The sequence below is a fragment of the Epinephelus lanceolatus genome, chromosome 8 (genome assembly GCF_041903045.1).
Source record: "Epinephelus lanceolatus isolate andai-2023 chromosome 8, ASM4190304v1, whole genome shotgun sequence".
In the NCBI taxonomy this organism is placed as follows: Eukaryota; Metazoa; Chordata; class Actinopteri; order Perciformes; family Serranidae; genus Epinephelus; species Epinephelus lanceolatus.
The window spans coordinates 40,951,222-40,965,578 of record NC_135741.1 but is presented as its reverse complement, the minus strand read 5'-3'; the positions used below and the strand labels follow the sequence as shown (position 1 = coordinate 40,965,578).

Here is a 14,357-nt window from a genome sequence, read left to right as displayed (position 1 = left end):
ACAGCGTGCCGTGACGGGCTGAGTAAAATGTCGGCAGTCTGGCGATCCACCCGTCACCACACTCGCATTTGCAACTAAAAATAGTTTTGAGCGAGCAAAATAGGCTTAAATCATTCAGCACACTGTGCGAGCAGCCTACAGATTTCAACCAGCAGCAGAAACAAAAGGCGAATCCCACCGATTGTGGGTTGAATGGGGGTCACAGACACAGACAGTAATGTATTCCTGTCAAATACGGCGGCCATCAGCTTACCGGTGACGGATAAGTCGGCTCCAATAATATCCTCTTCTTGGCGTGTGGACTGCCCAGAAGTACCTGAACAGCCGAGCCAGCCGAACACAGGTATGTGACGTGATTCTTATTTTATTTATTTATTTTATTTTGATCCCCCCTATGTTCATCACTGATTGATGCTGTTTTTGAAGTATGAAGAAGTCAATAAGTAATTTATTCCATTGAAATATCATTGATGTATTATAGAAAAGTGATTTATCTTTTTATAAATGACAAAAGGCACATCTGCCTCATTTTCACTGTGGTATCATGATACTACTCAGAACCATGATATTTTCATTGGTATCGTACAGTGGGTCCCAATTTTGGTATTGTGACAACACTAATCTGGAGGGGGTTCATCTGCAAAAACTAATGAAAAACTAAACAACGATATTCGGTACTTGGTATTCGGCCAAGCGTTTAATAATATTCAGCTTCAGCTTCGGCCACAAATTTTCATTTCGGTGCATCCCTACTAATAATGGCAATAATGTGCTGACAGAGCTAACCGGGGTGAACCAGAGGGTGGGTGTCACACTTTCAAAGCGACGCCAGCACAGTGCAGAGTGGCGGCAATTAGCTAGCCAGTGGGACACACAAACCAAAAAAATCACATCCACTATCATGTACATGTAAATGTCTACCGCAACAAAGAACAGAGAATCTTGAATTACAACACACATAGAGGGATTGTGAATTCATTCTAGAATCAGAACACCACGTTACTCCACGTTATCTTTAAATAGCAAATAGCCTAGTTGTTTGCTGCTATAGTAATATTCAGAATGTTGTAAGAATGTATGCAGAACATTTTAACTTTTGCAAGGTTTTTCCACATATGAAGCTATGTAAACACCTTTGTCTCACTTCATGCAATGTTTAAACCTCCATTTATTTATTTTTTTGGCTACTTTCAGGCAGGATATCGAGCTGTAAACACATGCACATATTATTACTTAAAAATAAAGTTGATATGGCTAACATGTTAGCCAACAGTGGCATTTATACCTTCAGTTGGTATTGAGTAACATTAACGTTATTTTAGCCACAATTCAATACACCAGCTCCTGAGAAAAAAAACTTCTTTCCCTAGCTGCTAAATCCTGTGTTCTCCAGCTAGTTGCTAACTTTGTCTATTGTTTAGTGATGGGTAGGTGGCGTACATTTGGGTTGTTGGGAGGTCAAAGGTGCTGCAGAGTTGGTGATACCTCTTGGTTTATCACTACAAGTTTATTTACACTTCAGCAGCAGTCTGGTCATTTCATCCATTAGTAATTAAAAGCACAGATTATAGCAGCTTTTAGTGTTCCTAAAAGGACAGTGGAGTCCAAATCAAGTCTTAGATTGCATCACCAGACCTGTTTTTATCAAACAATCTCCTGAAAGGCCATAACATTTTCATCTGATACTGAATATCATAACACCAACACCTTGCCTACAGAATGGCATTATTCTGTTTCTCGTCAAGAAAGCCCATGAAAAGACCAAAACCAGCAACATGATGGCTTGTCTCTCTGTTCTTTCATACTTCTCTACCCTGTCTGTGGCTCTCAGCTCCAAGCCCATTGGTTCCTAGTCAAGATTTAAATCTCTAAGAACACCTTACAAATATATAGATTCACTTTTAAAAAGGATCAGTAATTCCTTAAAGAGGTGGGTACTGTAGTTTTTGTCAGCTGTAGAACATTTGGTGCTCTAGTGAGTGTTTCCAGCAAGCTGTTCTCATGCACTGTTTGTATGTTTTAAAGTACATTTAAGTAATGAACCAAAATTCATACAGATTCTACATACTCATGAGCCAGAAATGCATGTATAATTTGTGGATTTTGGAAGGCTACAACCAATCAATGATCAATGCTGTGATTAGAGATGTACCGATACCACTTTTTCCTTCCCGATACTGATTCCGATCCCTGAACCTTAGTTATCTGCCGATACCGAGTACCGCTCCGATGTCAGCGCGTAAAATAAAAATGGATGGGATATGAATTGTTGTATGTCTCAGCTCCTAAAACTCTATGTAAAATATTAAGAAATAAATACATAATAGTAGAATGAATGCTATAAAACTTTTTTTTTATTATTATTATCCAGTGTTGACACAGATCAAGACACAGGTTAAAGTGCAGCCACACAATTTGGTAAAAAAGACATTATAAAGGCTACAGCAGAATGCTTTTTAAACTCCGCTCCGTTTCCGTTTTGTTTGCCTGTAGCGTGCCTATGCGTAATGATGTGAGGCATTACATGGTATCGGATTGGTCATAGGCTGTACTCACCGATACCCGATACCGCATCTTAGGCAGTATCGGAGGCATTTCCGATGCTGGTATCGGTATCGGTACAACTCTAGCTATGATGGGAGTAAAGGGTTAAGAAGGAAGTGGTCTCATTAGGTTGGAGGTTGAGGTGGTTGATAGGTCACAAAACACAGGACTTTCCCCAGGAGACCAGTGTTTTGAACCATATGAACTTTGAGTCAACTTGTAAGGTACATCGTCACCATGGTTCTTTTCCTAAACCTAACCACAGTAACTTGCGTAAACCTAGCCAACGTAATTTTATCTTAAGTATGCAACTTACCATTAAATACATAACATCATTTATGGGGCACTAATTCATAAGATATCATACGAGCTGTCATATAAATTGTTTCCAACAACATGTTTTTGTTACTTTTTGGACAACAATGGAGCTCTATGGCACAATTCATTGGTGGTTTTAATTTTTTCATTGGACTTGTTGACAGTAAGAAAAACTAAAAACCGTCTTGTGCTGGGATCAGTCCAACGATGATGCAGCAATCTGTGACTTAAGGGGGGGGGGGGGCTCGCCTCAACTACACACCTGTAAAGTTTCGTGACGATTGCATACACACATTAGGTGTCATATCATCACCATCATGCTCCTTTAGTTTAAGCCATGTAATGTTACTTCAAACCAGGTATGTTCGGTCACTCCATCACAAACCGTGCCTGGCCCTGGACTCATCTACATCCCTTGTAGGTGTGATTAATGTTTGACTTGTTTAGTTATAAAAAGCTTGCGAGATCTGAAAGAGGGAAATTTCCTGAAGTGAGCTGCTCTTGTTGAATCCCCTGAAAAACAATTTCCTAATCAATGAATTAACATTTCAACCCATCTCTGGAACTGATTTAATTGAAACTAAATCTGACACTGATAGCGTTCAGTAAAACCTAGTAGAACAGCAACTTCAGCCACACTGAGTGAGACGAAGCTTCATCCCACATAAGCACTTTGTGCTGCCTGTAACTAAATCTTCTCAGCATCACACATAACACAACATATTTCTGATTGCCCTATCGGGGTATTTTACATTAGGATGAGCATAAAAAAAACTGAAAGAACTGAATCTCATCATTAATTCCTTTTCTCCTCCCTCCTCTCCCTGCTTCACTCTCCCTCAGCTCCCTCTGCCTCTTGCATCTTCTCCCTCCCTTTTCCCTCTCTGCCCTGCCATGCCTCTATCCTGACTGAGAGTGTTAGTTTATGACTGAGTCACTCTGCTCTGCCTTTGAAGCTTCCTCTCGCTCTCCATCTTTTCTTATTTGCCTGCTCTCCCATCTATCTATCTATCTATCTATCTATTCTATCTATATAGGTTTACCGTCTGTTTTTTTACATCTTGGTTTGTGGTGTCTCGTTGCTTATTATTTTACCATCCTCTTTTTTCCTCTCTCCCGACTCCCTCATTTTGTCACTATCCCTGTCTATCTGCTTCCTGCTACTGCAATCATTTATTTACTCAGCCAGTCGTGCATTTTCTTCCCAGCCCGGTCTCTTACTCACTGATTCCGTCTGATTTTATAACGCTCACGCAAGAAAAAAGCTCTTCTCTTCAGCCTCCCAACTATTGCAACTAACTCTGACCGTGTCTTTCTGTTTGTCTCTGAGCTTTGATGTGTACAGTGTACATGTGAGCCTGCATTACATAAATTGAAGAAAAAAAACAAACACTTTGTTACTCAGTTTGTCATGCCTCTCTAACTCTTACATACACACACACACACACAGACGAATACAGTCCACTTTAGCCACAGGATACAAGCATCTCAAATGTACAGTCCACAAAAGACACTTACACTCGTACCCAGAGACATCACTTGTATGATCATTGACATGACACACACACAAATGTATCATACACCACAGTGCTTTCAAAATGAAAGTAAGACAGAGGGAGAGGGGGGCTGTGCTGACTGAAAATGTGTTTGAACATGAAAAGAGTCAGACAAAAGGTCACCACAATCCTCAGCGGCCTGCCCATTTATCCTGAATGCTAGCCCTGCCTCTCCACACACCATCCCTCAGGGGGTCAGAGCAATTTGATTGTATTTTTGTTTTGTTTTTTTTTTTCTTAAGAGAAAGTGGCCCGCTCTTTTCCCTTGGGTATTTCTCTTTATCACAGAAGCAAGAAAGTTGAAGAGGTGACAGAGTGAGGAACACACAGTAGAAAAGGTCCTTGCGGGATTTGATTCTAGGCCAGCAGGGCCTCGTATGCTTTGTGACTCTGTGTGTGTATGTGTGTGCTGGATGGGGCAACCCAAGCTACATCCACACACACTTGAGCACATGTGACTTAACAAGTATGTGTGCACTCATCTGTACTTCTTGAGCACACAATTGTCATCATAAGTGACTGTTCACATTACTGCTCTGTGTGTGTGTGCGAGCTTGTCAGTATTTCGTCTCCCCGTCTACGCTGGCTAGTCTGCGGTCCACCTGTGCACCTGCAGTCCTACTTTCTGACAGGCATCTGAAGGGTCACCTCTGGCGGGGCCCTTGTATCTGGGCTGCTGCCTGCCGTCGCTGGCTTGGCGCCAGTCACACACTTCTGTAATGCCCAGCGGGAATAGCACACTTAGAAGTGTGGAGCCAACAGGGCACAGATATCTGCATTACTGTAGAGCACATTAAAGCAACTGGATGATGCTGGTGATGACGAGGATGATGATGGTGATGGTTTGACAAAGGGAGGGGCATGCGGTTGGACTAGGAAAGACAGAAAGAAAAAGAAAGTACTACTTGAGACTGATCAATGTCCACTGATGTGTATCCATCTGTCTTGCATCTCACACATGCATGGGCACACACTCAGTGTCCCATGTCCGTCCCACATGAGCCTCTATCCACCTCCACCCAAAGCTACACACACACACACACACACACACACACACACACTTAATACTTGCAATTGCCAGCAAGACTGTGCAGGAATGGCCCCATGAAACAGTGTGCTTCCCACACAAAACGACCTTTCCTGGTCACCTTCAGACGTGCCTGAGCTTCATCCCTCTGCTCATCCTCATCCTCAACACATATATGGCAACAAGAGGAGGTCCTGATTAATGCGAGAAACTACACTGTAGGCCTACTAAAAATGCAAGGGGGAGAGAGAGTGTAGCCCATGGTGCGCCACATGCCTACCCTATGTCCCTCCGCAAGGTTACCGGCCCGGCCCACTCTACCCAACTCAAACCGACCCTGAACAGGACGACTTATGAAGGTCCCTCCGGCCAGAGATCATTAGCAGATCAAATCGACACCCCCGCAGCTGAGCGCTGCAGGTGCGACGTGCCGTAACCGAGACAAACAACGCAATTGATACCCAATAGCTTATAGCCTGGTACATAGGCTACTAGCGCCCGGGAAAAGCAAGAGGCAAGCGGCAGTCCTTCACCAAGTGACACCGGACACAGATGGATGGATGGATGGATGGATGGATATGTATCATTAGCTTCACACAAGCACATTCACGCGTACACGCGCGCACACGCATACACACATACTCATGCCATAGCGCTGTTTGCCAGGGAATTATGGTATGCCCTACTGTATATGCTATTATTACAGCTGTGTAAGGCCTGTGGGGAGAATTGCCACATTAGGCCCTGTTTCACATTCTTCAAGTCCCTTACAAACATCCATGCTACATGCTATTAATGAATCATAGAGCGAGCAACACATCTTCCCTAATAAAAACGGCGCTCGTGCGCCCGGGGTAAATATCAGTCACGCACGCGGGCACGCACGGACTCACCGACTCACCGTGCAGGCCGAGCTCAAGGACATCAGCATCAGCGCGCGGGCGGGGAGGCAGAATCCCCGTTAATCTGCGTGTGCGTGGAGCGGAGACTGTCCCAGACCGGATGAGAGTATACAAGAGGGACCGGGGCTGCGGCAGCTCCGGTTGCCTGGAGTCCGAAGGAGTGGAGGGATGAAAGACGACGACGGTGCTGATGAATATTCCGCTCCGCGCGGTCACCTGACGGTTGGTCGGCGGAGTTCTGCGGCGATTGAGAAGAGAGAGAGACAGAGAGAGAGAGACGGCGAGAGAGAGAGGATGCGCCGGGTTGAGGGTTTAAACACCTCCGTTGTAGGGAGGGGGGCAGTCCGTGCTCCGAGACGAGGGCTAGCTGCTCCCGGCGGTGAGAGCTGCTAATTTGACAGAATTAGGTTAACTGTTAAGGGCACTGGGAGAAAAAGAAAAGAAAAGAGACGCCGCGGTGAGAGGAGAAGCTCATGCGACATCTTTGGAGGAGGAGGAGGAGGAGGAGGAGGGGTTGAGCCACTGCGAGAGCCCGCGCACACAGGAGCTCGGTCGCAGCATCCGCGAGATGAACCGAGTGGTGGACGGGGGGGGGGGGGGGGGGGGGGGGGTTATATACGTCAAGCCCTACCTACTCGGCTGCGTGATGACGACACCGACACACCGCAGTGTATGCTTTTTGTGTGGGGTATTATCAGCTGGTATTTAGAGCCATCTTTTAAAAACCGACATGCTGATGATCCCAAACGAGCCTTTTGTGCTGTAGCTCACTTTGTGATGAGTCTCCGCAAGACTGGAAAAAAATGAATACAAATTTGGTGTGTGACAGGGGACAAACGTGCATGGGAAAACATCATCTAGGAATTTCCTACTGGAATTAACTTGCCTAATCTTTTTCAATAAACATGAGTCCACCTGACTGAAAGTCTTTTGCATTGAAATGATGAGTTGAATGAATGTACTGCATTAGCTTATTCACGTAAAATTAAGATTCAATAATACTGCTCTAATACATTTCCCAGCATGCATTAAGCATTAAAACAGCTCTTTTTTGTAGTTGGTGGAAAACATATGAAAGAAACTTGCTGTGTGTCTTTAATGCATGTTGATCATCATCATGGTTGTTTCTTCTAATAGAAGCCTAATGAAAATATTGTAAAATATGATGAGGGTTAGTAGGTCTATTGAATTCAGTCCTTAACTCAAACTTTAACAAGCCTAGGTAAAGCACCATGGGGTATTTAGTATCATGCAGGTACTAATCAGCTTCAGACAGCAGTGGTATGCCCTAACATGGGGCCAGGAGTGGCCATGATACAGCCTCTGCCACTCCCACCTCCCACTCCTCTGTGAATGTAATTGGATAATTGGAGGCTGACATTACTCAGTACATTTACATGACATTAGAGAAAATCAATCTATTGTTTTAGATCAACTAAAACTGGACTTTTAGAATACATGTAAACATGTTAGTCCGACTGAAATCATACTAAATCGAATTTCTCAAAGTCAGACAAACACACCAGGATAATGTGACTGAGAGTCGGATTACTCCTGCATGTATACAGTCAATCGGGCCTAAAGGGTCTGCACATCCGCCCCAGGCTTTGACCCGTAAGTCAAATAGCATTAAATGTGTAACACAAAAATAAGCTGGTAACAACATGGTGAAATCAGCATTCAGAGCCGTACTTTTTAAAATATGTAGATAGGAGGAAAACATGGAATGGTAACCTGTTCAAAAAAGTGGTGGAAGAGTTGGATGATGCACGATTGTTTGGTGTGTGACGTAAAAGGTCAACCAGAAAAAGGTCCAGTATTAACAAGCTGAAAGGGGGCATATTGCCTTTTATCGTAGCAGTGTTGGACATACCTCGGTCAATAAATCGATTGCCGTCCTGTGCTTGTATACTGGGACAAGGACAGTAGTCCAATTAAATGGCCTAGTTGAGCTATAACCGTAGCTCGACTTAACTGTTCATGTAAATGTACTGACTGTCTTTAAGAGGCTACTGTGCGATTGTTTTAAAGCTAGCACAAAGGCAGTGGTACCCTGTTAAACTAGATAATGTAAGGTGTCCATTAGTACCAACCATGTCAGTCATGATGGAAAGGAGGCTAAATAATGCTCAAATTGCTGGCTAAATTTTGGTGAGAAGACAGCTGGCATTGCCTTTTCCAGAGGGTCCCTTGAACTCTCACCTCAAGATATCTGAATGAAAATGGGTGCTATAGGTACGCACAAGTGTCCCCTGAACTTAAATAGGCTTGTTTCCCATATTTCTTTCCTTACAATCAGTGTACTCCTTTGTATTAAAGCTGTGTATTTGACAATTTAAGGCAAAAGACAACCAGCCTATTTGAAGAACAGTGAATCGCATAACATATACAGATACATATATATTTAAAATATACAGTACAGGCCAAAAGTTTGGACACACCTTCTCATTCAATGCGTTTTCTTTATTTTCATGACTATTTACATTGTAGATTCTCACTGAAGGCATCAAAACTATGAATGAACACATGTGGAGTTATGTACTTAACAAAAAAAGGTGAAATAACTGAAAACATGTTTTATATTCTAGTTTCTTCAAAATAGCCACCCTTTGCTCTGATTACTGCTTTGCACACTCTTGGCATTCTCTCCATGAGCTTCAAGAGGTAGTCACCTGAAATGGTTTTCCAACAGTCTTGAAGGAGTTCCCAGAGGTGTTTAGCACTTGTTGGCCCCTTTGCCTTCACTCTGCGGTCCAGCTCACCCCAAACCATCTCAATTGGGTTCAGGTCCGGTGACTGTGGAGGCCAGGTCATCTGCCGCAGCACTCCATCACTCTCCTTCTTGGTCAAATAGCCCTTACACAGCCTGGAGGCTCATCAGACCAAAGCACAGATTTCCACTGGTCTAATGTCCATTCCTTGTGTTTCTTGGCCCAAACAAATCTCTTCTGCTTGTTGCCTCTCCTTAGCAGTGGTTTCCTAGCAGCTATTTGACCATGAAGGCCTGATTCGCGCAGTCTCCTCTTAACAGTTGTTCTAGAGATGGGTCTGCTGCTAGAACTCTGTGTGGCATTCATCTGGTCTCTGATCTGAGCTGCTGTTAACTTGCCATTTCTGAGGCTGGTGACTCGGATGAACTTATTCTCAGAAGCAGAGGTGACTCTTGGTCTTCCTTTCCTGGGTCGGTCCTCATGTGTGCCAGTTTCGTTGTAGCACATGGTGGTTTTTGCGACTCCACTTGGGGACACATTTAAAGTTTTTGCAATTTTCCGGACTGACTGACCTTCATTTCTTAAAGTAATGATGGCCACTCGTTTTTCTTTAGTTAGCTGATTGGTTCTTGCCATAATATGAATTTTAACAGTTGTCCAATAGGGCTGTTGGCTGTGTATTAACCTGACTTCTGCACAACACAACTGATGGTCCCAACCCCATTGATAAAGCAAGAAATTCCACTAATTAACCCTGATAAGGCACACCTGTGAAGTGGAAACCATTTCAGGTGACTACCTCTTGAAGCTCATGGAGAGAATGCCAAGAGTGTGCAAAGCAGTAATCAGAGCAAAGGGTGGCTATTTTGAAGAAACTAGAATATAAAACATGTTTTCAGTTATTTCACCTTTTTTTGTTAAGTACATAACTCCACATGTGTTCATTCATAGTTTTGATGCCTTCAGTGAGAATCTACAATGTAAATAGTCATGAAAATAAAGAAAATGCATTGAATGAGAAGGTGTGTCCAAACTTTTGGCCTGTACTGTATATACATACACACATAACATAGTAAAGATGGGATTGTTGTGGAACTCAAAAATGCTAACTGTACTGGTATTAGTCTCTGCACATCAGATTATTAATAATATTAACTGTATAAGAGAAGTCAAAGTATATCAGTGTGTGATTCCTCAGCTCTCCATATTGACATAGTTTTTAGTCTGTTTTTATACTTTGCCAGCATGACTGTATTCCTAAAATTCAGTTTTGGCTTTTGTATTTTGTTGTGCCAACATTTTCAGAGGCCCCCATCTGGCCACCTCTATAAAGATTTCTGGGGGCGTCACTGCCAATCACATAAACTGACTCTTCAGACTGAGAGAATCACTCTGTAGTGTTTGACTGAATGGATGATGATTCAACTCTAATTATAAGTTTAATTCTCAAATAGATTTTTCAATTTAATTGCCAAAACTCATAAGATGACTTTGAACTTATCATTATGTTTTAAAGTTGAAGCTTAAATGATTTATTGCTGTACAGCAGCTGAGTGATTAAATGCTGTACAGTCTTAATCGAAACTTGACATCTTTGAACACTTGGTGGAAAAACATAGATCATTTACCTCAGTAAAAGTACAACAATGTAAAATACATTACATGTAAAAGTACATCATTCAAAATCCTACTTGTAAAATGTGTCAAATTATGAAAAATACTCGTGATGTGTAAGCAGCAGATGGAGGAAGAGGAGGAACTAATTTTGATTACTTTATACACCGTTGGGTCCAGTGTTTCACTACCTGGGGGTTAAGCCCCCTCCAAAGGGTCACAGGATAACTCTGAAGAGTCTAGAGATGATTAATAGGGGAAGCTGCTACACAAGTTTGTATACACAAGTTTGCACTTTTTTTAGACTTTCATGTCACCTTTTTGGACCTCGAGCCAGTATTTTCATGAAACAATCTGAGAAGTGAATGTCTGTTTGGTGGAACTACTAACAACTCATCTGAAACTAGACACTGTTTTTTTTATAAAGGACCACACACCAAAAGGTTTAGGAGCAACTGGTTTAGTCTTTGGCATAGCCTATCATATCTTTTTATGTAAAATGTCAAAAATGTAAGTCAAATAAATGTATGAATTAAAAAATGCAATATTTCTGTTATATTTTAGATATTCTATTTTATATAATCCAAGTCTGATTTATCCAGTCGTATGCTCAGTATTTTCTAAACACTGCATTTTCGCTAAAACATTACTATTCCAAACACTTCCATATGAACAGTCACACAGAAGGACTAGAAGCACCCATTTTGTTTACACAGAAGTGTTTTAAATTATAGTAGTGTTTTAAAAAGTAGTAGCATACATCTGGATAAATGAGACTCAGATTATGCTCCACAAATTGTGTGAGAGTTTGTTAACAGATGTTTTGTTATAGTCCTCTGAGGCACAGGAGGAGATGAGTTTTATATTTCTGGATGCAGAAAATGTTTTTATGACATGAGAAATAGAAATGGATGCTTTGTATGCACAGAAATGTCACCTGAAGAGACAATCAGTACCACAGACTAAATCTCAAACTTGTTGGACACACAGTTTGGTTGACAAGTGAACTCTGAGAATTGTATTATCTTACCTGGGGACACCGTGGAGTCCACTCAACAGCACTAGAGGATCAGGCCCCCACTTTTGGAGGTACTTGACTGGTTCACAGCTCATAGGTCTGGGAGAATAAACCCAGTGTTGATCAATGTGTTTGGAAGCAGCAGAGCCTTCCTCCTCTTCTCTGTGCAACCAAACTAAGCAGAGGCCTGAGGCGCTGTCCGCTGTGCTGAAAGCTAGCACACCCTAGTGCTGAAGAACAAAGACTCTACGTTCATTTCATGCAGCCCCCACCAACTCACACATACACACACCAGTCCCCTCACACCCACAACCTCCCATCCGCACGCATGGCTTTACCCAACTGGCTACTGTCAAAGCTTGTTATGCAGTGAGCCAGTGTGAGGAGAAAGAGGAGAAATGTATTTATAGATGAATCAGATGAACTTATTAATAGATATCCTCTACACTGCAGGGAGATGGACCACAGACTTGCCCGTCCATGCAGACACACACACTTATATATACACATGCACACACATCTTGATGAAAAGCTTTGTTGCTGATTTTATCTTTCCTTCTCTTATCTTTAACTGTTCCACACCATCTCCCAGAGGCACAAAATCAGAGGCTGAAAAAATCAAACACTTTCTTTGTGCATGAGCACTAATCTTTTTTTATTATTCTAATATACACAAAAATGTCTTCCTCCTCTCAAACACCTCATCTGGAAGGAAGTGGAATCTTCTAAGAATAGGAGTTCTGCCTGAGTGGTGGCCAAATAATGTTAGTGTTGTTCTGAGTGAAGGGACATTAGGCCTGCTAAAAGGCACAGTTCAACCCCAAATCAGAAAAACATATTTTCCCTCTTATCTGTGGTGCTGTTTATCAAGCACAAATATTTTTGGTGTGAGTTGCCAAGTGTTGGAGATATCAGCTGTAGAGATGTCTGCCTTCTCTCCAATCTCATGGAACTAGATGGCACTCGGCTTGTGATGCTCAAAGCACCAATAAAATATGTTTGAAAATTGTAACAGCAATGTCTCTTTCCGGAAATCATGACCCGGTTACTGAAGATAATCCACAGACTTTGTTGTGAGCAGTTTCATGGAGGAACTATTTTCTTCCTATCAAACTACACCCCGCCAACCATGCATCTACTCCTGGATGAGAGGCTCGTGCTCATGACAGTGCCAGATGTAAATATTAATGACGTCCTCCTCACCTAAAGTGTAATGTTAGCTAGTTTAGTAGTGCTAGGTAAGCTAGCAGTAGATGCACTATTTTCTTTCAGCTAAACTACACCCACCAACCGAATAGCTGCTCTGAAGGAAGCGTACATCTACTCATGGACAAGAGGCTCGTGCCAGTGACAGAACAATATGTTAACACTAATGGCATCCTCTTTGGCTGAGTTGTCACATTAACTAGCTTTGAAGTGCTAGGTGAGATAGTCATAGTAGATGTACTATTTTCTATTATTATCTATCTATTATCTATTGTTCTATTATATACACTATTATTTTTACCCCCTAAATACATCCCAATCATATCACCAAGCTAACATTAAAGCTCAGCCCAGGAAAAAAACATTAATGTTTACATGTCACAATGTCATGAGCAAAAGCACATGAGAAGATGCAGGCTTCCTTTGGCACAGTGATACAGTTGGTGGGTGTAGCCTAGTTTGGTAGAAAGAAAATAGTTCCTACATGAAACTGCTCACAACAAGGTCCGTGGATTATCTTCAGTAACCAGGTCATAATTTCTGGAAAGAGACATTGCTGCTGAGTTTTTCAAATGTAAGTTTTTTTGTGCTTTGAGCACCACAAGCCAAGTGCCATCTAGTTCCATTATATTGGAGAGAAGGCAGACATCTCTATGGCTGATATCTCCAACACCCTGCAACTCACACCAAAACAGTCTAGATTGATGAATAGCACTACAGGAAGGAGGAAAAATATGTGTGTTTGGTTTTTGGGTGAACTGTACCTTTAATGTTGCCAGTAAAACAGGGTGCATCTTGAAAGGTCTTGATAGACTTCTGACTGATGGTTTGATGGTTTTGTCTGCCTGCTGACCCATCCATCGTTTCATCTCAGTGTTCACATGGACTGGATGAATCATGCAGACTGCTCTTTCTGCTCCATCCTCAGTACTAAGAGCGTGCGCATGCACACACACGCACACACACACACACACACACACACACACACACACTTGCTTTCTTAAATCTATTGTCTATGCATTAGGCATTTAGAGTGTTTAGGAGCGCTTGGTTGATGTCTAATAGGTCTGAGGGTGAAGGCTGCAGAGCTTTTATCAGTTCAAGGTCACTCAGCTCCTAGACTGCAGGCCTGATATAACATTAACATCCCAAACTGTCATTTTGATATAAACACACACGCACACGGAGACACACACACACAGCTGGACGTGTGTGTGACCTTCTGACATCCCGTCAAGCCCAGAGTAAAGGCTGAAGTGATGTGTAAGCAGATCAGAAGCATACAGCGGAGAGGAGAGGCGATCAGAGCAGGCTGGAGAGTGTTGAAGTGTGATACAAAGATAAGCTCACCCTCTCTTGCTTGCCGTTTTCCCTCTTCACCTCCTTTTTCTCCTCACCCCTCCTTCCATCCTTGCCTTACCTTCCCCACCTCTCATCCATCCACGTCACTCTCCTTTTCCC

General features: G+C 42.5%; 1 protein-coding gene across 2 annotated transcripts in view; it reads right to left on the bottom strand.

The window, feature by feature from the left end:
- Positions 1-6,925, bottom strand: part of atp2b3b (ATPase plasma membrane Ca2+ transporting 3b) — a 73,686-nt gene extending 66,761 nt beyond the window's left edge. For both annotated transcript variants that reach the window (XM_033630139.2, XM_033630140.2), the window contains exon 1: positions 6,347-6,925. The gene's annotated coding sequence lies outside the window, so the exon portion shown is untranslated. The remainder of the gene's footprint in view (positions 1-6,346) is intronic.
- Positions 6,926-14,357: the final 7,432 nt, after the last annotated feature.